The 27,817-nt window shown below is 34.3% G+C and overlaps 2 pseudogenes; one reads left to right on the top strand and one right to left on the bottom strand.

The window, feature by feature from the left end:
• The window catches only part of LOC126001842 (beta-catenin-like protein 1), a 74,687-nt pseudogene that overhangs the window by 12,125 nt on the left and 34,745 nt on the right, over positions 1-27,817 (bottom strand).
• Positions 13,191-13,309, top strand: LOC126002814 (uncharacterized; annotated as a pseudogene).

Below are 27,817 nucleotides of genomic sequence, written 5' to 3' on the forward strand. Positions count from 1 at the left end.
TTATTCTTTATATATATACATATATGTGAGCACATATATTTTTATTTCTATTTTATCTTTTTTGGGGGGTAGGGGGTGTGACCTGTTTCTGTTTTCTTCTCTTTCCACCCCCAAATGCACCTTCAATATAATATAGCACCATTTCTCCCTGCAAAGGCACACTAAAAAAGGGGGAAATCTTACATATAAAAATGAGCTCTTATCTACTAGGGATAAGAACTCATACTTGTTTACAATACAGGAGCATCTCCAAACTTGAAAATATATAGTGTGGACCTAACTTAGACCCCAGGTGATTAGACACCAACTGTCCAGCCTTGAACCCTGGATCCCAGACATAGAAACGACGCAGTTCTTCACAACAGCTACAGGAAACAAATCCCATCCGGATTTGGTTCGGACACCAACAAGAGACAGCTCTAATATGATATTCTGACAATGAGGAAATTGGGAACAACTTGACCTAAGAGCATGTAATCCTACCTCACCAGCTAATGATAAGACAAAATCAGAAGACTTGTCACCCTTTGATCTGTGCAAAAGCCAAGATCACAATCTACAAATGACTGGCTGATAGAACTATGACCTGGCAGTATGTATCCTGGGACCCCCCCCCCAAAAAAAAAGAAACAACCATAGTCTAGGGTTTGATCTATGGCCTGCACAATAACCATGATCTCTAATTCCAGAGGTCTGACTGAGACAATAGCAACTGAATGGGTCTTCTGGTAACATAATAAAAGAGGCTATCCCAGGCTCCATCCTAGGATCAGTGCAAAGACCAAGACCACCAAGAAGATGGATTAAAATGACACTGAGGGAACAGAACTTCTAGAACCACAAAGAAAGACTTCATCATAAGTTCCACTCCTTGACCTGTGCAGATACCAAGATCTCTAGATAAGAGGTCTGACTTTATCACCCAGGACAGAGCAGAAGTCTTCCATACACCACAAAAACACCAAGGGGAGAGTAAATGAACCTGAAAGTAGTCTATAGTTGAGTCCATGACAATATACTTCAAGGGGGGAGAAACCCTGTATCTCTTAGGCCAAGGGAATTTGAATGACCCCAATGTTTACTGTGCCTGAGCAGGAAGGGGAAAAAAAAAAGGCAAAAAGCACAAAACATGTTTTATTTTATTATTATTATTATTTTATATATTTATCTATTATTTGTTGACTTCTCTGTTTTGGTGTGGTTATTGAAGTTGTCTCCATTTTTATTTATTTATTTATTTTACTTTATTTTTCTTCTTTTCTCTTCTTCCTTTATGCGCTGACATGTTTTTCATCTCAAGACCATGGCTTTTATGTGGTGTTTATCTTTATTGTTGGAGTGCTCACTGGATATTTTATTTGACACTTCTTTTTCGTACTGTTGTGGTGTTTCACATTCTTTTTCCTCTTTGTCTCTCAAACCAAGGATGAGAGCCTCTAGAAGGACTCCACCCATTTTCGGCGTATTTGATTTTTACCCCAGATTATTACTTTTCTTTTCTTCAAACAAAACCACATAACTTGAACTATCTAATCCCACCTCCCAATTTGAGGGGGAGATAAGGGAGGTACCAAGAACAAATAGGTATAAGATCACTAAGTAGTAAGCTAGGCACTGAGGGGACCACTCATTCTAGCAGCCCCGGGGATGAGGGGGGAGGATATGGAAGGCAGGATGGGAACAGAGGTGGAAGGAGGATAATTCAGTGATGGGAATTCTCCTGATTTTATGTTAATATGGACCTAAAATATTGTCAATGATATGTAAGCTACAATGATTAAAATAAAAATTATATAAAAAATTAAAAAATCTATTTACTTCTTTAACAGGAATAACTTCTATTTCAAAAAATTGTCATTTTTATATAAAATTCAAATAACACAGAAAGAAAATATAAGAAACCATCTTAACTATGCATATTCTGAGACTGTATTATATGCTTAAATCTGTGCCAACCCCTGCTGGTATAATCTAATAGAATCCTAGTGCTTAAAACACTCAAAATACCAAAGGAGATCCTCAGACTTAAATATTTAAGCTTCCAGCTATTCATCAGAAGAACAGAAATTTGTCTGAATGGCCAAGGGAAAGGGCAGTCTGGGCGATTTATCTCTCTCTTCTGAGGTTCAGATACTTAGAGAATATTCCGAGAAAACACACAAGACATTCTCCATGTACCTCTGCCAAGTTAATACACTGTTATGTTGAAATTAAGATTGAAGCCTTTCTGACCAGATCATCAACTCCTAGTCTCAGTATATTGAGTCAAAATAGTATGCAGGGAGTTCAACTAGTTGGATAAATACTAAAATGAAATTTGAAATTTTAGGTTATATTCCCTGGAGTGTATGATAGTGACTGATAATGACAGAAGGTCAGGATGCTGAGCCCCTTTATCAACCTTTGATCAACAACATGGTGATGGATAAAGCACTCTGACAATTCTTTGCTTTTTCCATCTATCAAATTAGCAGAGTATAATAGGTTGCTTAATTTCTTGATGTTAATGAGCCACTGTCTTTAATTCAATGAAGTCTCTCACCAGAAAGACATATGAGCCTGAATGTAAACCCTGCAATCCAGTCATATTGTTTATTCATTGTAAGGCTTTCTCATGGACATAATATCATTGATGGCAAGTGTTAAGCATTTGCACAGTTATGTTTTGTTACTGTTACAGTACTAGTCATATCATAGGCTTCCAATGTAAAAAAGAAATAAATTATAATAAAATAAAAATAAATGAACTATAATAAATTTCAAATCAATAAATAAACAAGGGTCCTTAGTCTTGAAGTTAGCCTATTTAATTTCAGTTTAAAAATCTTGTATAAAATATTTCTAGTGCACATATTCTTTTTGTTTTTCTTTTATAAAGAAAAATATTTATGATGTGCTAAATTTACTTTTGGAGGTAAATTGGCACCATGACTTATTTAGTCATTTGTCAGAAAAATTGGATATAAACTTATATATGAACCAGCAGACAAATGATATATAAATATATATGCATCTATAAAGCAATATTTGTGTTCTGAAAGATCAGTTACCAATGTTCCATTTCTTTAAGCCACTAAAAATTCAAAACTCCATGTTTCAAAGTAGAATTAATTTAAAATGAATACTTATCATATAATACAGTATGTGTGTGCATGCAAGTTCTCAAGACTTTTGTACTAATTCTTTGTATCTCTAACAGCTATTACTCATCTTACATTTACTACAGGATGAAATCCAGGCAATCAGATAAAAGCATAGTGTTTCCTGCTTCTTGAAAACTACTTATAAGTGTACACTTCTGTTTACAATTCAATTAAGCTATAGTTCTTTAAATTACAAAATTTTAAATTTATCAACATTTATATAATTTTCTATGCTATGTACCTTAATTTGGCGGGGGGGGGGGTGTTTGGGCTACACCCGGCGATGCTCAGGGGTTACTCCTGGCTGTTTGCTCAGAAATAGCTCCTGGCAGGCATGGGGGAGCATATGGGACACCGGGATTCGACCCAACCACTTTTGGTCCTGGATTGGCTGCTTGCAAGGCAAATGCTGCTGTGCTATCTCTCTGGGCCCTGTACCTTAATTTTTAAAAGAGGAAATGCACATCAGAAACAAAGCTTTTTAAAATTTATGTCAAGAGATTTTTTTAATTTTGGTTAGTTAAATTGTAGAACAGGTATTGTATTGTGGCTTCAATATTTTAATAATAAAATGTCCTGTTCAGAACTTACTTGGCATTTGTGTCCTAAAAAATCTCTTATATACATATGTAAGCACCACTCCCACCATCAGACAGATCAACTAGGCAAAGTATCAATAAAGAAACAAAAGAACTGGAAGAATTGGGTTTAATGGATGTATTCACTACCTTCTATCCCATAAAACACTGAATACACAGCTTACTCCACAACACTTGGGCATTGTCCATGATGGATTATATGCTAGAACAAAATTTGAACATCCAGAGGCAAGTTCAGTGTGTACAAGTGAGAGCAGAGACCTTCCCCAACACAAACAGGCTATTCCAGAGAAAGAAGAGCAGTCACTACACTGAACTCTGCAGCCACACATTTCTTCAAGTCAATGAACTCCAACAGCACATAAAAAACACTACACTTTAAAGGTAACAGTGGGGAACAACACAGGATGCACCATGCTTAGAGAATGAATATTGTAGTACTGACCACCTACATAGCCTCTTGGACAAGGACTTTCGAGAATAAATGTTAAGAAGGATAAAGAACTCAATGAAACCATGCAACCAACTGAACAAACCACAAATAAGACTCTGGAGGACATGAGAGAAGAAATGAGAAAACGTCAAATGGATATAACAGGACTGAAAAACTTGGTAGGATAAAAAAAAATGCCACTGAAAGACCTCACCAACAGAGTAATAGCTGCTGAGGACAAAATCAATGAGCTGTTAGATGAGTTGCATAACAACTCATACAACAGAAGAAGTTAGAAAAGAGACTTAAAATAAATAGATGATGGAAAAAATCCTGAAAATGAACCAACAAATGAAAATAAAACTCTGAGATAAATTAAATAGAAAAAAAAACATAAGAATCATTGGAGTCCAGACACCCAGTAAAAAAACACTCACAGAATCAGCAGTCAAGGACATCATAGCTAAGAAGTTGCTAGAGTTGAAAAGTATATGCAACCACATCCTGGATGGCCAATAAAAAGCACCCCAAGGCACATCTTAGTCATAATAATGAAAACTATAGATAGAATACTGAAAGCAGTAAGATCTAAAAGGGAAATTACATTCAAAGAAGGTTCATAGCAAATTTATCACAAGCAAATCTCCAGGTTGGAGGGAAATGGTGGTATATAGTGAAAAAACTTAATGAAATAGTTTTTCAAAAACACTTTACTGAGCCAGACTTTCCTTAATTTCCTTCAGGTTTGAAGGAAGAATACATAGATTCATGAATAAACTACAGCTCAGAAACTTTACAGACTCAAAAATACCTTAAAAGAACTGAAGGTTCTAATTTAAGGGAGGCATACCCAATAAACCCACCAAACTCCTACAAAAATAACATTAAATTCCATCATAATCATCTCTCTTAACATCGATGGACGAAATGTACCAGTTAAGAAACACAGAGCAGGGGCCGGAGAAATAGCATGGAGGTAGGACGTTTGCCTTTCATGCAGAAGGATGGTGGTTTGAATCCCGGCATCCCATGTGGTCCCCTGAGCCTACCAGGAGTTATTTCTGAGCCTAGAGCCAGGAGTAACCCCTGAGCACTGCCAGGTGTGGCCCAAAAAACAAAAAGAGAGAGAGAGAGAGAGTAACAAACTAAATCAGAAAATTGAATGTAACATTTTTCTGCCTGCAAGAAACACATCTGAAGAATCAGAGAAAAATATAGACTCAAAGTTAAAGGTTATAGGACAATTATTCAAGCAAACAACTCCCTTAAAAAGTTTGATATTGCCACACTAATATTAGATGGCATGGACTTTGGGCGTAAACATGTTATGAGACAAAGATGGGCATTTATTAAAACTCAAGGGATGTGTGCACTAGGAAATCACACTCCTAAACATATATGCGTCAACAAAGGTCTATCAAAATACTTAAAACAAAACAATTGCTGATAGATTTGAAGAAACATATTAATAACAACACAATAATAGCGGAAGACTTTAACACCACCCTGTCATACCTTAATAAATCAAGCTGGCTCAAACTTAACAAGGACATACTGGAATTAATGGAAGAAGTGTAAGAGAGTAGCTTTGTGTGTGTGCATATATATATATATACATATATATATACTATATTAATATATATATACTATAAGCACTATATATAGTGTTTTTTATCCCCAGAAAGATGGATACACATTCTTTTCCAAAATAGGACATTCTCTAAAATACACCACTTTTCTTAATATAGTCAAGGCCAGTCATCACAAACCCATCATTAACATTATATTTAATAGAGGAAAAACCAAAAGCCTTTTATCTAAGATCTGCACGAGACAAGATTGCTCCATCGTCTATTAAATATATTACTAAAAGCACTTGCCATAGCAATCAGGCAAGAAAAAGATGTCAAAGGTATCAAGATATGAAAGGAAGAAATCTAGCTCTCACTGTTTGCAAATAACATACTATATTTAGAAAATAATAAAGATTCTACCTAATGTGTTCTAAAAACAATAGATTTGTATATTAATATATAGATCAAGCTATGAGTATACATGAGTATATATAAATATACAGATGGCAGCTTATACAATTAAGATGAAAAAATTCATGCCTTTTATATATATAAATAATGTAAAAAAGAAATAAACATTAAAAAATGCCATTCAAAAATGTGCCACAGAAAACCATGTATCTGAGTCAAATTAACTAAGGTGAAAGAACTATACAAAGAAAACAACAAAACGCTGTTTTAAGAAATAGAAGAAGAGCACAAGGAAATGCAGACATATACCCTACTTATGGATTGAGAGAAATAATTAAAATGTCAATACATCACAAAGCATTGCACAGATTTAGTGCAATCCCTATAAAAGTATCTGTAATATTTTTCAAAAATTGATCAAATACTTTTGATATTCATTAGGAACAATGAATGTCCATGAATAATTAAAGAAATCCTGGGAAAAAGAAGATGGCAGGCAGAGCATTCTCTAAATTTATTTATTTTCTTTGAGGGGGGTCACACCCGGCAGTATTCAGGGATTATTCCTGGCTCTATGCTCAGAAAATCGCCCCTGGCAGGCACGGGGGACCATATTGGGTGCTGGGATTCGAACCACTGTCCTTCTGCATGAAAGACAAACACCTTACCTCCATACTATCTCTTCGGTCCCAACATTCCCTAAATTTAAACTGTTCTAGAAAACAGTACTCACTAAAACAGCATGGTATTGAAATAAAGACAAACCTTCATCTCAATGGAATTGAGTATTCTGAGACTGATGCCAAGGTACAATTAATTAATCTTTGATAAAGAGGCAAAAATCCAAAGTGAAGCAAGGAAAGTCTCTTCAAGAAGCTGTGCTGGAAAAACTGGTCAACTACATGCAAAAAAAGTGAACTCAAACCTTTCTTTTCTTCTTTCTTTCTTTCTTCTCTTTCTTTTTCTTTTTCTTTCTTCTTCTTTCTTTCTTTCTTTCTTTCTTCTTTCTTTCTTTCTTTCTTTCTTTCTTCTTTCTTTCTTTCTTTTTCTTTCTTTCTTTCTTCTTTCTTTCTTTCTTCTTTCTTCTTTCTTTCTTTCTTTCTTTCTTTCTTTCTCTTTCTTTTTCTTCTTCTTTCTTTCTTCCTTTTCTTCTTTCTTCTTTCTTTTTTCTTTCTTTCTTTCTTTCTCTTCTTCTTTCTTTCTTTCTTTCTTTCTTTCTTTCCTTCCTTCCTTCCTTCCTTCCTTCCTTCCTTCCTTCCTTCCTTCCTTCCTTCCTCCTTCCTTCCTTCCTTCTTTCTTTCTTTCTTTCTTCTTTCTTTCTTTCTTTTCTTTCTTTCTTTCTTTCTTTCTTTTCTTCTTTCTTTCTTTCTTTCTTCTTTCTTTCTTTCTTTCTTTCTTTTTTTTTGTTTTTGTTTTTTGGCCACACCGTTTGATGCTCAGGGTTTACTCCTGGCTAAGCACTTAGAAATTGCCCCTGGCTTGGGAGGACCATATGGGATGCCCGGGGATAGAACCGCAGTCGCGATCTTTCCTTGGCTAGCGCTTGCAAGGCAGGCACCTTACCTCTAGCGCCACCCCGCAGGTCCCCAGACCTTTCTTTAATACCATGCACAAATGTTAAATCAAAATAGATTAAAGACCTTGATATCATACCTGAAATCATGAGATATAGAGGAAAATGTAGGTAGAACACTCCATGACTCTGCAATCAAAGGCATCTTTAAGGAAAAAGCACCACTGTTCAAGAAAGTGGAAAGAAAGATAATTAAATGAGTCTTTTTAGACATACTAAGCTTCTGTACTTCAAAGGAAACAGTGACTAGGATGCAAAGACTACCCATGGAATGGGAGAAACTATTCACCTAGTACCCATCAGCTAAGATATATCTCAATATGCAAGGCACTAATAGAACAACATGAGTATCCTGAAAAACCTAAAATTTAGCTTCCATATGACTCAGCAAAAATACTCCTAGGAATATGCCCTAAAAACACAAAAACACAATACAAAAATGCTCCTACACATCTATCTTCATCACAGCATTATTTATAATAGCAAGAATCTGGAAACAACCTAGTTTTCTGATAACAGTTGAGTGGCTAAAGAAATTGTGGTACATCTACACAATGAAATACTATGAAGCTGTTAGGAAAAATGAAGTCATGAATTTTGCTTATACATGGATGAATATGGAGAGTATTATGCTGATTGAAATGAGTCTGAGGGAAAGGGATAAATATAGAATAAACCCACTCATCTGTGGATAAAAGAAAAATAAAATGTTAATAATATCCAGAATATATTAATAATATGCAGAATATGTTAATAATACCCAGAGACAATAAAAATAAGATTTAGGAGGTCCAGTCCATGGTAGGAAGCTCACCACAGAGTGTTGAGTGCAGTTAGAGTAAAGAAGGGTCTACTATGACAAAGATAGAGTCGGAACTGTTCATTCTGAACAAAAACTGGGCTCTGAATGTGAACAAAGTAACATGCATGACACCCCATCATTAACAATAGTGCAAATTACAATGTCAAAAAGAAAAGAGAGAGAGTGAGAGAGAATGCCTACCCCAGAGACAGATGGGTGTGGGAGAGTAGGATGCTCAGGGCCTACTTCCTGGCTATTTACTCGGAAATCGCTCCTGGCTTGGTGGACCATATAGGATGCTGGGGGATTGAACCATGCATTAGCATATAAAAGGCAGATGCCCTACCGCTTGTGCCTCTGCTCCAGCCCCTCACTTTCTGTACATTTTTAAGACTCGCCAAGGTGGGACAAGGTTCCTGATAGGTTCTTTGTCTTCAGTTCCCCTGCCCATGGATTTGGTCTCGGTATCTAATAAAAACTGCAGTTTTGAAGAGTCTCTTTCATTCCACGAGGTAAAAGTCTCCTAGACCACATGTGTTTCACCCTCCTCATTTTGGTTTGGATTAGTTTTGATGGCAACCCCTGCTCCAGACTTGCTTTCCCTAGGATGAAATTATGGCATGTAAAGCCTCACACTTGAACACACACCAGGAGAAAAAAAAAAAGGCTCAAATCAAGCAGTGTGAATTACAAATTCTAAATATTCTCCATAAATACCAAAATTCTAAAATAATTTTTAAGAATGCTGAGACAAATACAATATACCTTTGAGTACAGTTTAACTAAAATTATGATATTTCTGGAACTTGATAAGTTTATTTAATATTGCTATATTGCTAAAATATGCTATGAAATAGGTTGCATTATAGCTAGAGGACTGAGTGTCAGGAAGGTTAGGACAGTCTCCACAGTGTAGGCCTGTTAGTCCCAAACCTCCCTAATGTAATCTGACCTTCAAGCTGCACCTCAGACCCATTTAATCTGAACATAGCGTGAGATGTGGTTCTTACCAATCAAATTTTTTTTTTGGTTTCAGTGTGTGTTTTTTTTTTTACTTTTTTTTTATTATGACTGAAGTTCATTACACAGAATTATTTACAGTACATAGTGACAATGAATGAAGGGCTTTTCCACCACCAATGTTGTCCTCCCTCCACTCCTGTTCCCAGCTTGTCTCCCACATATCCCTCCTTTACCCCCCAGAATCCTAGTGTAACTGGTCTCCACCTTACAGCTTGTTATAGGTTGGGTATCTATTCTGTTTTGTGATCCAGTCTGGACATTTTTTATTTACACTACATATTCATATGACTGGTCCTGGTATCATTCTTTCTTCCCCCCCCCCCTCAATTTATGAAGCTGAATGATTCAAGTTATGCTATTCTGTTAGAGATAAAAAGGTTAAGGAAAAGAGAAGAAAAAACTTGGTATCAACTACTAAAATAGAAAGGAAAAAAAATCACCGAATAATGTCCACAAAAGTGAAAAAGAAAGAAAAAAGTAGAAGAAAAAAGAGAAGTGAAATAATATCAAAAACAAACAAAAAAAATAAAGCAAAACAAAACCAGAAAAAGTGGTGCAGTGGCAGGGCTTGGTGTTACCCCACCATTTTTTTTGTTTTTGTTTTTGTTTTTTTGTATAGGCACAGTAAGTATTGGGGAAGGAAGGAAATTCCCGTGGCCTAAGAGATTCAGGGTTTCTCCACTCTTGAAGCATATTGTCATGGGAACAACCACTGGCTCCATACCTTCTCATTGCCATATCTCAGGGGTTTTTTTTTTTTGTTTTGTTTTGTTTTTTGTTTTTTTACCAACCAAATTTTTAAAAAGCCATGGAAAATTCTCAGAGGAAGTAAAGTTATGTCCATTATAGGAAAATAAGTCAGTCCACTGTATTCAGAATCTTTGTCTTCTGCAGCAAAGAATTTCTGGTAGTTTTATTTAGGAAATATGAGGAAAGGGATAGTGAGAGAAAAACTACCTACAAGTAAAGAAAAACTCTGGAATGTTGGAGACTGAAGATTCTAGGAGGATGCAGAAAAGGAGTTTCTCTGGAAAACCTATTACAGAGGTCTTTATCCAGTTGCTATTAACAGGCAAAGAAAAGTTCTGAGACTCTTGCACAAAGAGTTCATTGCTCTAGGCAAATCAAAAAACACTGTGAATCTCTGACAAATAGTCTTCTCTTGATTCTGACTGTTCCTGCTAATTTTTCCCCTTCAGACTGGGACAAAGGTTAGAGCTTTCACTGGTCATCAGTTTGAGTTGGGTGATTAAAGATTGGGCAAAGTAGGATACCTTCTTTTTGTGTCACATCTCCATTCTATGGTTTTCTAAAATTCATTGCCACAGAGCCCACTCCTGACTTCTGACCTTACCTAATAAAGGCTTTTCTGTAATATCAAATGCTATAGGAATTTTTTGGATTTATGAGAAAAAAGAATGACAATATATGAAAATTTTGTCATATTCAAGTGCACATGGATTATACAGATGTAAAGAGAAGTGTATTGGTGGCACTTCCCCTTGCCTACAAAGAAGTTGATTTGTTTACTTTTCTTAGAATTTTACTTTTCTAAAAGTTTACTTTTCTTACTTTTTCATTAAGATAAGATGAGATCTGGTCAGGCAGAAATAAAATAAAAATAAATCAAATAATTTTTCACAGAAACAATAAAAGAATGAAAAGTGATTTGCTACTACAAGTTTGTTTACTACTAGTAGTCGCTTGCCAAAGAAGAAGCACAAATAAGATGATATTTTAGTGCTCCACTGTCTGCTATATTCATTAAGCAGCCTAAAGTGGGGATAAAAGAATAGTGCTATTTTCCCTCTCATTGGTACACTTTTTTTAGTATTTGGATTATTTACCATAGGCAGAAAGTGTTCAGAAATTAAAAAATAAAAGAAAACTTAATGAAAGCAAAAGTATATCAATCCTAAAATAATTAAAATTCCTAAATACTGTGTGTATGTGCGTGTGTGTGTGTGTGTGTGTGTGTGTGTGTGTGTGTAATGGTGAGAAACTAAACTAAACCCAACAACTTTTAACAAAAATATTTTAAAAGTACATTTATTTCTAAACTAAATAACTAAACTAGCAAATAGTAAATTTTATGTTATAAACAGACTCTTATTTTTTAAAGAAAAGGGAAACAGATTGGGTAATCTTACAGGGGTTTACCAAACCTTTCTAAGTCTCTCTTTCTTTATCAACATGTGTTCATTTTTCATACAGCCACAAGAAGCAAACCTGAATTTATTTTTTAAGTGTATTTAACCAGCACATTACAAACATCCCCAAGAAGGTTTTTTTCTGAAAATAATATGATCATTTAATAATATTATTTATTAATATAATCATTTAAATATTATCACATGAGCACCTTAGTAGCCATACTTGGGAGAAGTTTTGAAGGGAATGAAATGGGCAGAAGGTTTTATCTGTAAGCTAAATATATCTATAAGCCGGAAATTAAGCAGACACTTTAGAAAAACACTTAAAATCAAATGTAATGAACTTTGAGAATTCTTTAACTTCATTAATTTTATATATAGGGGGCTGGAGCGATGACACAGTGGTAAGGCTTTTGCCTTGCACCCAGCCAATTCAGGAGATATGATGGTTTAAATCCAGGCATACCATATGTTCCCCTGTGCTTGCCAGGAGTGAGTTCTGAGTGCAGAGCCAGGAGTAAGCCCTGAATGCCACCGAGTGTGGCCCAAAAACAAACAAAAAATTATATTTAGTTCCTTTTCATTGATAAGGTAGTTACTTGAACCCAATCAAGAAAATAAAAGTCATGTTCAGAATTTCTTCAAGTATATGTTTTCATTAAAGTTGTGGACAAACTTCAAGCAATAAAATGATAAGAATTTTTATGGAATATGTGTTACCAAGGATTTGAAAGCCAAGGGCTCAGAATTTCTAACTACTAATAAATCCTTCTTTCAGATGACTTTGTCATCAAAAATTCTGTGGAAATATGGTAAGAATAATATTTTTTTTTTCATGAAATTTGCTTATACCTGGATGGATATGGAGAGTTTTATGCTGAACAAACTGACTCAATGGGAGAAGGATAGACATAGAGTAATCACACTCATTTGTGAGATATATAAAAATATACTATGTTAATAATGTCCAGAGATATCCAGGAGGATCAGTCCATGGTAGGAAACTTTCCTCAAAGAGCAGGGGAATATCGTTAGGGCAAAGAAGGGACCACTATGACAATGATAGCTGGAAATGATCACTCTAGTCTAGACAAAACAGAATGCTGAAAGGGCTTCTCCCCTTTCATATAATACCCCTTCATAACAATAGTGCAAACCACATTGTCCAAAAGAAATAAATGGGAAAGAGAGAGAGAGAGAAAGAGAGAGAGAGAGAGCAAGTAAAAACAAGAAAAACAACTTGTCCTAGAGGTAGCAGGGAAGATGGTGTGAGAGAAACAGAGAATTTTTGTGGATGAGAATGTGCAATGATAAAATGTGTTGTACATCGTATGACTGAAATGTAATCATGAACAACTTCATAACTGTGGAAAAAACTGTACTATGAACAATATCATAGCCAGTGTTTAAATAAATTGATAAAAATGTTTTTCATCTGACAAATGTCAATATTAAAAACTATTTTAAGAATGAAAATAAGTCTACGGCCATATCACCCTGAACACACCCAACCTCGTCTGATCGCGGAAGCTAAGCAGGGTCGGGCCTGGTTAGTACTTGGATGGGAGACCACCTGGGAATACCAGATGCTGTAGGCTTAAAAAAAAAAAAGAAAAGAAAAGAAAAGAAAACTAGGAAATAAGAGACTTAAAATGTATTTAATTAAAGAACATGGTTAAAGATATCAAGAGTTAAATATTAGGCATATAATATTTTAATTCAACCAATACTACCAACAGTTTCAAGTCCCATAATCATTGCTCCGATACTCTCATCCCCTTTTGTGCTTCTTTGACAGACATCTTAATATGCAGTTGTTTCATCTTAGGTCTCATGTTTCAGTGTTGTTGAGTCTGTGTTTTGGATATATAGCTTTACTACCCTTTAATGTTCAGTGGTTTCATCTTAGGTCTCATGTTTCAGTGTTGTTGAGTCTGTGTTTCTGATATATAGCTTTTCTAGAAGGATCCACAAGAACCATGAAGCCATGTGTGAGAGTGAAAGTGTGAGAAAATCCAGTATTTGTAGAATCGGAAGCAGAGCCTCTCCCATCTGGATCTGCTGCTGTCTCTCCTCATCATCTTATCTCCCAATTTGAAAGGAAACAGAAACAAAAGCAGGTTCCATCCTTCAGCAGAAGCCAGAAGCCCATATGGGATAAAAGACACAATTACCCTGGAGGAAGATTTTAAAGACACTGCATTGAGAAAACACAGATTACATTGAAGAAATAGTCTCAAATGCACAAAGGAAACAAACAGGGATAAGGTAAGGACACTATAATGTTAAGAAACAATCATTGCAAGCAAATATTAATTATTTATTTCTGAATTAAACATAGTAAAATACCATAGTGAAATTACCAAAAGGGAGTATCAAAGAAAAGAATCAAGGAAATAAAAATACAAAACAAAAGCATTGAAGCTGGACTAAATAAATTAGGAGTTGAATTTAGGTTAAAATTTAGTCTAGTTAGAAAATGTTGAGAAAGCCCCCACCCTGTCTTTTTTTTTATGAATAGAAGGGCAGAAACCTTAATCAAAAATTTACATTTTTAGTAACATAGGAAGTGTATCTCAAGCTATCATCCCCTGAGTAGATGTATTGATCATTCTGTGATCAGCCTACCCGTTAGTCTATTACCTACCCTACCTTAAAATGGACTTCCTTGTTTTTTGGTCCTATACCACAACTTTTTGTAAACATGTGTACATAATAGCAACTTTAAAAACATGCACTCTCTTTTTTCTAATATGTTAGCATGTTACAGATAAAGTTTATTTCTGACTTTTCACCTCATAACCTTACAAGGCTACAACATAGTCTTTTTCTCACAGACAAATGGAAAAATATGAAAAGAAAAAATGTAAAATTTCAAAACAGTGAAATAGCAAAATAATCTTTAAGTTGAACCTGTGAGTCTTCACAGGTTGACTGCAATTGTCCAAGCTTATATTGTCTCTAAGAAAACACAAGAAAACGTGTTCCTTGGGGCCAAAAACAGTACAGCAGTTAAAGTTACCCCAGTTTTGGTCCTTTTCTCCATAGCATGAGAATCAAAGTGAGCCACCAAAAGCTATTACACTTGTCAACTAGAGACACTATTAAATTCAGAGTGCCTTATAATCACTAGGAATTTAGAATATCATAATCCCTCAGTAAGTATTTTCCTATATACTAATGAGTTCTAGTAATACAACCACCACCACCACCACCTAATTTTTTTTAAATTTGATCACCGTGATTTATAATACTGTTTACTATAGGGTTTCTTGCTTAGAATGTTCCAAAACCACACCCTTCACCATAATGTCCATTTCTCTCCACCACTTTCAAGAGATTCTCTCCTATCCATACATCCCACATATGCCCTTGGAAATTTCAGTTTTGTAGATCAGTTTACAGGTTCTGTTGTCTTTGATAATCTGTTATTCCCTTACTATGTTACTTATATTCCAACTTCTGCCTAAATTCAATCAGCATAATACCATCCAGATCTATGGTCAATTGTCCATATAACTGAGTAGTACTTTTATATATATGCTATATATACATATATACATATGTATATATCTGCTAATAGGATTTATGTATACATACCAGTTTCTTTACCTAGTCATTTGTTCATGAACACTGGGGTTGTTTTCAGATTTTGGCTGTTGTGAATAATGCTACAATGACCATAGGAAGCCCAAATGTCTTTTTAAAAAGTGTTTTGGAAACCTTGGGTGTAGTTCCCACAAATTGTATTGATAAGTGATAAGTTGAATAGAATCTCTTTTGTAATTGGGGGATTCACCACTCCTAGATGTGCTTAGGTCTTTCTTCTGGCAATATGTGATGCTAGGAATTGGACCTTGATTAAATACATGCAAGGCAAGCATCTTAGATGTTATATTATCTTTCTGGCCCCTCAATTTGTAGTCTTTTAGGTTTCTTTTGTTGTTGTTGTTTTGTTTTGTTTTGATTCTGAGGAGCGTCTAGATTATTTTATTTTCCAGAAATTCAGAACCACTCAAAATTTCCACCAACACATTCCAATTCTCACAAATGGGGACTCCTTTTCCCCATGTTAAAGCCCAAACTGATTCTTTCTGTTCTTTAAAATGTGCACTATTCTCATTGATGTGATAATTTATCATTGTTTTTGTTTGCATTCTCCTGATGCTTAGTGACTTAAAACATGTTCTCATATAGACAAAGAGCATGTTTTCACATATCTGTTACTCATATATGTCTTCTTTAAGGAAGTGCCAATTCATTTTGGGGGAAACCACACTCAGCAGCACTCTGGGATTACTCTTGGCTCTGCGCTCATAATCACTCCTGGCGCAGGCTTGGGGGATCATATGGGATGCCGGGGATCGAGCCATGTAGCATATTTTAATTATGAATAACTATTTGCACATCTTAGGCGAATTCTCTGACTTAATTATTGGTACCTCATTCTTGGAGTCTGAATGGTGATTTGTTGAAGAGGGCACTAGTCTTCACTCTCAAAACCCTGAGATGTTCTTGCCCTACACATTACATCATGTATTGTCTGCAAAAAAGAGATTTCCTGGTGCCTTGGTATTAAACGCTCTTATCTTTTGGGTCTATGTCTGATAATATTTTATAACTGATTTGTTGACTCCTGTTTTTCACTGAGCTTTTTCTTTTCTCTTACTCAATTTCCATTTCCCCATTTTGATCATTAGTTTTACCTAGTCTCATTATTCTGCTTTGCTGTAATAAACTTTTGGTCTTAAATACCTATAATAGTCTTTCCTGCAACACATTCCAAAATCCATAAACTGCTTTTAAGTTCTCTTTCATAAAAAATCCTGCAACTAGATTTCTTTCCATCTTCATTCTATACCCACTCTGAGTATGGCTATACTCAGTATAGAGCTTCTTTCTACTCTATGGTTTCCAATCACTTTCCAATAGTTTTCTTGATAGATGTCAGACCACTAAAGCCATTGGATACACAGATTCACCAAGAAATGAGACTTCCAGTAGATATATTTACAAATGTGGGAAGACTGTTGACATTGATCTTTGAGAAAAATTGTAACTCAGCTTCCAAAGAATGGCTGTTCGCATAAATTGAGGTTTCTCTCTTCCACAATCAACTTAATTTATTTGTATTTGCCAGTTTTGATTTGTATTTTAATAAAAGGATACCAAATTAGCAAAATTAAATTAAATTATTTAGAAGATAAGTATTTTTAAATTTCTTTTATTAGAATTGTCAGACACTTTGTATATATGTTCTTTTATATGTATATGTCTTACATAGGGTATTTTTTAACTATTCAATGTTACATAAAATTATAGCCAGCAGTACAATGATGCATTTTTCAATTTTTCTATTACAAATGTAGGCCTATATGCATATCCTGCTTAGTTACCTTTATACATTTTACTCACTAAGAGTATATCATTCATACCAAAAATATTAATGTCATATGCCATCATTTCACATACCACTGTAGCTTTAGAGTACTATAGAAATGAAGATATTTTCCAGTGAAAAAAGTCATCATATAAATGAGAAAATATATAAAAAGAACTTGATAAAATAAATGCAAAAAAATCAATCAGAATAAATTAAAAAATAAATCACCTCTTCTTACTAGTAATCAGTTAAATATTTCAGCTTGATTTGATTGGCACTTTTTGGAACTAGAGCATGTCTCTTGAGAGTTAAAAATATTGGCTATGGAAATACAAATATAAATTGAAATTTAAATTGGGAGCTAAAAGTATGTCTAAGAGATCCTATATACTATATATGATGCTAAAAGAAAATCCATATAGGATATAAATTTGGAACAGTTACTTATGCATATAAAAATTATGACTTTGGAAATACGGTAAAAAGTGGGAGCATGCACTTTACATGAAATAGTTTGGGGTTCAATCCCTAGCACTATATATGGTTCCTAGGTGACTGCTGGAAGCATTATTCTAAGCAACTAGTAACACCCAAAGGTCATTAGGTGTGGTTCAAAGACAAAGGGAAAATGAGTATGGCACATTTATACCAATATAGGGAAAAGGTAAAGTCAAGGTATCATAAAATATGAGTAAATAGTGTATATTTGTCAATATTCTATGGTAATTATGATTTAAGTTTTAGGTAACATGGAAAAATTATTAAACATGGATTATTCTATATGCTTTACAAATGACAGATTTTTTTTTATAAATGTATCTCACACATTGGACTCAAATTGTGTTTTACATATGCATTAATATTTAATGCTTTGGTCCTTAGTAATACAAAAATATGACTAAAATATCTTTTGAAATTTAGAAATATGAAATTGAAACTACTTGAAGTTCCTTAATGTAACATATTAATTGTATAGATGAGAAAGTCAAGACTCAATGACATATAAAAATATTTCAGATCCTACAAAGATCATTGCTTCCTCCATCTCTGTGACATTTTTTCACTGATTACAGGAAGCAGCTGTCTTTTAGCTTTTCCCGGGGGAAGGAAGGGCACATCTGCATGTGATTTACATGCATCTATCTAGCCTGGAGTGCTGGCTAGTTGCTAAGTCCAGACTTAGTTTTCATAATGGCAAAATGCCAACACATATTTAACTTGCAGCTATAGCAGTGTCTGCTTTAAATTAAATTTAACATTAAATGTGTCAGGAATTGTGCTTAACCCTCAACTCATATCACCACATATCATTATTGTAGCAATCTAATGCATTGCACATTATCTCCATTTTTATAAATGAGGACAGTAACACTAAGAAAATGAAGAGTGTATCCTATATGAAATACTAATTAAATAATAAAATGAAGATTCAAACCTAATTCCATCTGATTGTCAAGCTAGTCTTGGCATCTTCTATCACTGGATTCAATTACCAGGGAACAGAGATAAAAGAAAGGTGACCTTAGGCTAATAAAGTTATCCAATCAGGCACTGATACACACTAGTTTTTGCTGTGTGAAAAAAGATAGATAATGTTGTTCCAGCACTAGAAAATAAATGTTGAGGCACAGAGAGAAACAAATACACAAAGAAGCTCATGAGGGTTTTTTTGTTGTTGGTTTTTTTTGGGGGGCACACCTGGTGACGCTCAGGGGTAACTCCTGGCTATGCACTCAGAAAGCACTCCTGGCTTGGGGGACCATTTGAGATACTAGGGGTTCGATCCGTGGTCCATCCTGGGTCAGCTGTGTGCAAGGCAAATGCCCTACGCTGCGCCATCGCTCCAGCCTCAAAAGTTTTTATTTTTTATCACTGTGTTCAGTTTTACTAGTGCACTTCTGCATTTTTCTTTATCTTAACGAGAGGAGTAAAAAACATCTGCCATAAATTTTTGTGAGTCTGAAAAAGAATAAGTATCAGCTTATAACATTACCTTATTTTAATATGCATATATATGATTTAAATATTAACTTTAAACCAACCTGATTCTTGCGACAAATTCTCAAACTCCTTAAAATTAGGAAAATTGTCCACAGATATTAGAGACATTTGAAGCAAAACAAAACAATATTTTGAGCTTGAGTAATCACTATGATACTCTTTGACTCTAGGAGCATTGAATAATAGTTTATACCATAATGAATATCAGGTTACAATTGTTCATGAACTCTATAAAGAAACTAAAGGTAGAAAAAATACAGAGAGTTATTTTGGTTTAGGTAAGTAGTTTTGGTTGTCTTCACCAATATATGTGCAATATGGCAATATATGAAGGAGGTGATTTTTTTTTACCCCTCAGCCTTTCCATTTTAACAGAATAAAAGTTTCTTTGAGAACTTTAAATTAAATGTCATAGTAGGTTCTATAATTCTTTAACTTAACTCTTTAACTTAATTCTTTAATTTAAATTCTTTAAATTTCTTTAACAATTAAAGAAAATTATAATGCTTAAGTGAGGATATTATACTCTCTTTTATTGTCCCATTTGTGGTTTTCTCTGCTACACTCATTCTGCCATGAAGTCAATTATAGTGAATGTCTTTGCAAATTCTTCTTCCCTTCTAAATTTTCAGTCATGCTCTTCCATCCTGCCTGATAGATCACCCAACCAGCAATTTTTCAATCTTTGCCCACATTGTTAAGATCCATTCAGCTTAAACTTGAACATTAATTTTTACATAGATGTTTCAAGATTCTCTAAATCTAGATTAAATACCTCTAAAAATCTCTATTTTCCTCAGTACTTATTATTGATCATAAGTGGCTATTATGTTTTCAGAGGTTTTTATATAGCTGTAACTTCTGTAATACCAAGGACATCTTGAAAATTAGAAAGTATTTGTTGAGTGTCAACTCTATATTATTGTTTTCAACTAGTTGTATAAGATCCTATGTCTGACTTATACACTATTATATTCTAGTGAGAAGTACATGCTTTTATTCTCAGATACGATGCATTTATGACAGAATATTATTATATAAATATTTTGTATCTTTTCATTCCTTTTTATAAATAAAGCAAGAAAAATTGTAGGTGATAGAATCTTGCTCTCTTGGAAGCAAAATCAGGGTTCACTAGAGAACAACCATAAGCTGTGACCTCGTAGCTGAAATAGATCAGGCAATGCCAATGGTAGAGTATTTTGGTAGCTTTTTAAAATACTATGTAAAAAAAAATAGTATGTGCTAAATCCTATACTAGGAACAAAAAAGTTACTATCCTTGTCCTCTAGAAGCTAATTTATCTCAAAATAGTCTGATCAATAATAATTGTGATCTTGAATGTGATTCTTTTCTATTAAATTTTATGAATTCAATATCTAGATCTAACCTGTCATAAGATTAATTTTTTGTGTAATAATTTATTTTACAGTGCTCCTTTTATATAAAGCATACGCCAAAAAAATCCATTAAATTAAAAAATATAAGAACTGGGGTATCAACCCAGGATACTGAATTTTCTCCCCAATAGTGCTGAAATTTTCTCCCCTTTACATATATACATACATATGTATATATACATATACATACATATGTATATATATATACATGTACATATATCTATAAATGGTTTTGGGGCCAACTTGGCAGTGTTCAGGGGTTACTCCTGATTCTGTGCCCAGAAGGGGACTATATGGATGCCAGGAATTGAACCCCAGGCACTCCAATATTTTTTAATTTTGCTTAAGATTAGATTAGACTCCATCTCTCTGGTCTTCTGATAACTGGACTAAAATTAGACCTTCATTTACTAGTTCACTGGTAATGTAATTAAGGCCATCATGAAAATAAAGAGGGCATACAAATTAACCTATTAGCTCTCTAAACTGAATGCTTTTCTTTTCTTTGGAATATACGTTCTGTTTAACAATTCATATAATTTCATTTTTCTGGTACAGGTATTAAGCTAAGGGAAATTATGGCCATAAATGGTAGTCTCTAATTTTCTATTATAGTAAATATAATGTCTCCATGTAAGAATCTTTCATATATCCATTTATCTCTTTTACTCACTCTAAGGACCACTGATAAAATGAAAGAGATTGGGGAAGTAGGAGAAATGAGCAAAAAATATGAAGAAAGAAAATATGATATATTATATGTTGAATATGATAATTAATGAATCTATTCCCTGAGTGAATGTGTAGAGACGACTATGCTAGTCTTACTGTATAAGAGAAAAATGTATAATTTGTTGAGGAGAATTAGGGGCTTCAGTACATGCAAACTCTCTTTTATTTCCTCAACCTCTTTAAAATTCTCATGTAAGAAAAACTAATGATGCTACCAGATAAATGCAGGACCTTGGGGAAAAATCAAGCTGAAAGTGGGAGATAATTCAAAGTTCATGTACTAAACAGAGGGATATTTCAAAGAGGCAATTATGGTTAGAGGAAAAGAAACTGAGAAAGAAACTTGGAATTGTAGTGCTCATTTACATAAGCATGATAATGTTACTTGTCTGTTTAACCAAATGTGGAATGCTGAAGAGAGAACTGAGGATGATGATGACAAGGGAAGGGTGGGAAAGATGAAATTTTCAAATTCTACAACAGGAAGTCAATAAGTCATGCCTAAAATTGAATTATCAAAAACATCAGTTATTCTTATTTATAACCTTGGAGGAAATACCAAAGAGTAAAATGTTATTGAGTTGAAAGCTGTTTTCTCTGGAATGTGTAGTAGAGTATGTAGAAGGCCCATAGTTACACAAGAAGATTTTAGCTCTACATTTTTAACCTATGTGTATATATTTATTAGATTTTTAGAAAACAAGTAAGCAAACAAACAAGCTTTAACTATAGGGATACTGGAATAATATTATGGATTAAACTTGATTCCATACTTTTGTACACTCAGGTATCAGGGTTTCTAAGTACCAAAGAGATTTACACTTGAGTCTCAATTGGTGCATTATTAAAGTCATCATAATAGTTTCGTAGGAAAAAGAAGTTAACATGGACATTTAGGCAACAAAAGCTTACTCTTTAATGTCTTGAAAAGTTCAGCAATGCAAGATGATATTTAACAAGGATAGATTCTCTCTTTTCACCACTCTATGTCCAGTGCCCAGAAAAGTCCAGGTGTATTTGGGTGTCTTTGAATTAGATGCTAAAGATGAGTAGCGAATATAGAGATGGTTGTTAACAAATGAGTGCTTGTTTTATTAGAGGAGCTAGAGAGAAAAAGAGAAAGGAAGTCCCAAGGAAGTCTCAACTTTCAAAAGGCCAAATATAGCAAGGAGCCATGCCAAATTTCTCCCACTTAAGGTCTCAAAATCAGGGGTGAAGTTAGGGTCAAATCAAAAATAAAAAATGAGATCAAAATTAGTTCAAGGTGATAGATCTGTGGACTTAAGTTTATTGTAAAACAGTGTGGAGATGTGGATTATGAACTGAAAGGACAATTTCATATTTCATTTAATCATATTGATATGTTAATATATATGTTAAAATATATATGTTAAAATATCATATATTGTTAACATCCAACTTGGATATAAAGAAAATGTTCAATCTATTTCATTTATAATACAGCTATCCAAGTTCAGGACATAATTTTGAAAAAGAAGAGCAGTTTCCTAAACAGGAACATATATTTTATGTTTAAGAACATATACTAACTAGTTTCCTATGACTGTTAATATTTTATGAAGATAAGTAAAATAGTGATCTCCCCATTAACCATGGAACTGGGCCAGTCACTGGAAATGGAGCAGTGAATAAGTTAAAGAATCTCTCTAAAGCATGTCTTGCATGATGTCAAGATCCTAGTCATGGTCCCTTAACACACACAGACACACACAATTAGCAAATGATTAAAATAAATATTTCCATACAAAATAAACCATAAATGACACACGAGTATGTAATAAAATTACTACCATTATTAAACATTAAGAAGATGTAAATTGAAAGCATTAAAAGACTTTTTGTATACTCAATATTATGACTTAAAACAGAAAATTGAGAGATTGGGAAATAGATAAAAGAACTGGAGTACATGCTTTATATGGATTAGAACTGGGTTCTATTCCTTACATAGCATGGTCCCTTGAATGCCATCATGAATAGTCCCTTAAACATTATTCCTGAGTACCATCGAATGAGATATTATCATTCTCCCTCACAAAAGTCAACAATACAGAAAATAAATGGAATTAATCTATTTGGGAGTTTTTGAAATAAAAAACTATTCAAGTTTTGTTTGTTTCACAGGAGTACAAAGAATAACAAAGGATCAGAGACTTTAGTTTATAACTAGGATGGGAAGTGTTACAACTTCTTGGGCCAAAACTTCATGCAATGCCGAGATGCTTTATTACTACAGTTCTCAGTTTTGGGCTATGCAGTAGGTGAAGTAGCTGCAAACAAACAAACAAAAAAAAGCAAAACAACAACTCTCTCTCTCTCTTTGTCTCTCTCTTTCTCTCTTTATCTCAACAAATAATCACTAGGGAGTGAATGTTAAGTTAAAACAAAAGTACAACTTCCAACTTTGACCTGTTTTAGAAAAGCAAAATAGTGAAGTTAGAATGAATAAAAATGATCTTGAATGTGAATAAACTTAACTTTCAATTTTAGTTTGATATGCTTAACGTGAAGTAAAAAATAAACAAATAGCTATGCCAACTATATTCTCTCATCATTTTGAGCTGCAATATTTTAAAATATATACAATCATGAAAATATGAAATACATTACTTATTCCTTATCATTTTTGTGTCTATTCTAAAATTATTTTTTACAGTTGTTTAGCTACTTTTGCTTTTCTCATTGCAATATCGATTTCATCAAATAGATGTTCATCACTTTCCATTCTCTGAAAGGCACTAGTGTAGTTTGTGCTTTTGGTTCTGACCTTTGAAATAATTCATAATTGAGCTGATGAATACTGTTCCCTCATTTTCCAACCTCAAAGCTAGCAAGTTTCTGCTAGAATAGTCTGTGACCTATAAGAAAGAATGCTAAAAAGCTTATAACTAATAGAGAGTGGTACTGTTTTCTTCAAAGCAAACAGACACTGAACTTCTTGTTCCATAAAATAAATAAGAATAAAATATGATTATTTATAATCCATGATAAAGCTTTACTTTAACAGTGAACAATCTATTATTTATTTAATTCAATATATTCCTACTCTGTCTGCTCAAGATAGAATTCATAAAAGAATTTGTAAATTCAGCTTAGTGGTGGAGACACAAATACAAACAAATACATTTAATATATTTTATTATTATAACCAGAACCATGTATACACTGGAGAAGTACACATTTACTTCTTTACACATTTAGTTCTATAGAAGTGCCAGGGAAATCTAAAAATGAGCTTTGGAGAATCATAACTTTGTCCTTGATGGCACTTATATCACAGATCAACATTTCATTTATCCAGTGATCATTTGTTTGTTTGGTTGGTTGGTTTCTGGCCTACACACGATAGTACTCAAGGGTTATTCCTGGCTCTGCACTTAGAAATCACTCCTTGAAATCACATGGCATGCTGGTGATCAAACCCAGGTCAGCCGCATGCAAGGAAAATGCCCTACTCAACTCTGCTATCACTCTGGCCCTCCAGTGATCATTTGTCTAATGCTACTCTCAGTCACTAATATCTAAATTCCATTTAGAAATGAACATGTTGTGTCTTTATCCACTATTAAAATCTCAATATTCACTATAACATGTACAAAGAACTACTAGTTAATATCTGTTAAATATCATTGAATATATGCAGAAAAAGTATTTTCAAGTAATGTATCACCAATCTTGATTGGTGCAAGTTAGCATATTTTCAAGAAAATGTAGGGCAAAGAGGAGATCTTGCAAGCAATGAATAGAGCAATGTATAAAAGAAGTATATTTGGTGTGTAAAAGATGGATGCTTCCATAAAATCTGTAATAAGTTTAGAAAGAATATAATAGAAGGCAAAAGAGAAATTACACAATTCTTGGTTTTTGTGTTTTCCATGCAGATGACCCTGGTTTGATCACTTGTACCAAATAGTTCCATGAGTGTCACTGAGTATAGCTGAGTATAACTGATGGTCCCTAAACATTGTTGGGTACAGTCTTAAAATTTCCCAGCACCATCATCAGGGCTTGAGTAATTCTTAGCATATTGGAACACATTGATTTTGTGACCCTTACCTTGAACCATCTGCTAGTTGGGGTTGGGTCCCTGGGCATCTTGAGCATCACTTGGGAGCTGCAACCCAAATAAAATAACACATCATATTTTACAGTGCTGTGTTCATTAAGAATTCTTTAGTGATAAGGAACAAAAATACACATTTATCACATAGAAAAACTTTTTAAAGGAACAAGCATTAAAAGTAAACATATGTTAACAGTTAAACACGTAGCATGAAGAAAAATTGAATGACTTTTGGCAAGAGTAATTTTACTGTAATGGAAACAGAAGCCTAATTATGAGTAGAAGAATTAAATAGTGAGGAAAAATTGAGAATACAAACTAAATACTAAACTGGTGACTGTTTGAATAAGCTTGAAAACTGAGTTCCAGGTCAACTTGATGCTGAAAACATTGCTTCTAAAAACCTGCCAAACAGTAAGCAATGAGGAATAAAATGTTAAGTATGCATTTTCAGGTATCTCTGGCACATCTTTCAACCTTTGTATTAAACCACTGACCCCGTAAGCTGAGAATCACAAGAAAGAAATCCTAAGCACTACTTTAGATAATGTTCACCCACATATACACGCAGTACAAGTACACACAGGAGCAAGCTCATGGGCACACACACATACAAAGAAGAAAAGAGAACAAAGGCAATGAATGATAAATGGAAACTACAACTACAGTTGTAATAGCTTCAGTCTGTGCCTGCAAAATCCAGTCTAGCACTGGAGATTCAACATCATGAACAGGCAATATAAAATGTTCACATACCTATATACACTCTTCTTTTTTCACACATCTCACTCATAGACACACACATTTGAACACATTGTATTCAGTCACATGCACAGTTCTTTTCAAGATTAACTTTAGATGGCAGACAGATTAGTTGGAAAAAGGACAATTAGATTTGGGGGGGCATACCCCCAAAAAAACGCTCAGGGTAACTCCTGAGTAACACTCAGGGGTTACTCCTGGTTATTTACTCAGAAATAGCTCTTGGCTTGGGGGACCAGATAGGATGCCAGGGGATTGTACGGCAGTCTGTCCTAGGTTAACATGTGCAAGGCAGATGCCCTACTGCTTGCACCATCATCGCTCCAGCCCCTAAATTTTTAGAATTTTATCTTAATTGATTAGACTATAAGATTGATTGAACTATAAAAATTACATGTAATCTTTTTAGTTTGTTTTTCTTTGGGGGGGGTCACACCCGGCGACACTCAGAGTTTACTCCTGCCTCTGCACTCAGAAATCACTTTTGGCAGGCACGGGGAACCACATGGCATACCGGTATTTAAGCCACTGTCTGACCTGAATCAGCTGCATGCAAGGTAAATTCCCTGTCTCAGTGCTATCTCTCGGGCTCCACATTTAATCATTTTTAAAGTATAATATTAAAAATTCTAACAACAATAACAAAATAACAGCAATAGAAAGTAATGAGAGTATGTAAGGCTTTTTAGAGCATTAAAAAGCTCCACCATAATGGTGGAGATATAATAGAAATAATTTTCAGCAATCATATCTTTAGCTTCATATTTAAATATACATTATAAAATTATAATTGCTAAAGTAAACATTTAGAATTTTTACCACATACCGAAGAGGTTTGGCTGAAATGTATTATCACTGATCAGTAAAGTTTCTCTAGAAAAATTTAGCAGTCATATTAACAAAGCACTATATGTCAATTATCTTTGTCAGGTGAGAAGAAGCTTCAAAGGAATAAATATCTTTCTTTTTCAATGAATATTTCCCTAAAACTTGGCCAAGGAGTGTTGCTATTGATACCAATTTTCTGCAAGAACTCATCCAATATGTGTTAAATTAGTCTTTGTTTAGTTTCTTCCAGAAATGGGAATTGTCCTCCCAGTCTTCCAGACTTTGAGACTGCAGTTCTTCAAGATGGGATCTTGAAGGTCTTTGTTCTTTGGAGCATACTCAGTGATAATTGGGACTAATTCAGGCCAGGTTGTTGAGACCACTCTTCGCAATGTCCTGAAAGTCTTTGGAGGGCTATATTATGGAAATCAAATCATAATCCACACCTTTGAACAATCTGCCTGGCCATTGGAGTTTACTTTCAAAGCTATCTAACAATTGGCTAGGACAATAATGTGAGGAGGAAAACTCTTGCCTTCCATGTGGCTGACCCAGGTTTGATCCTCAGCACAACATAAGGTTCCCCTGGGACTACCAAAAGTGGTCTCTGAATGCAGAGCCAGGAGTAAGTCCTGAACTGAACGGAGTATGGTGAACAAAAACAAAAGAGACACAAGTCATCCCCAGAACACTACAACCATGGGACCAACATTGGTCATTTCATTAAGACAGAGATAGCAAGTCCTTCTATTTTTCTGGAACCCCATTTTACCCATAGAGTTAGTCTAAAATTATTTTTTCTATACTTTCCCATCCCCTAGACTCTCACATAACTGATCCTATATTCCCCTTTTTCTCATTGTACATTTACCTTATACACAGTGTTGCCAATGGTACATTTTGTGCTTATGAAAGA

The sequence above is a fragment of the Suncus etruscus genome, chromosome 2 (genome assembly GCF_024139225.1).
Source record: "Suncus etruscus isolate mSunEtr1 chromosome 2, mSunEtr1.pri.cur, whole genome shotgun sequence".
In the NCBI taxonomy this organism is placed as follows: domain Eukaryota; kingdom Metazoa; phylum Chordata; class Mammalia; order Eulipotyphla; family Soricidae; genus Suncus; species Suncus etruscus.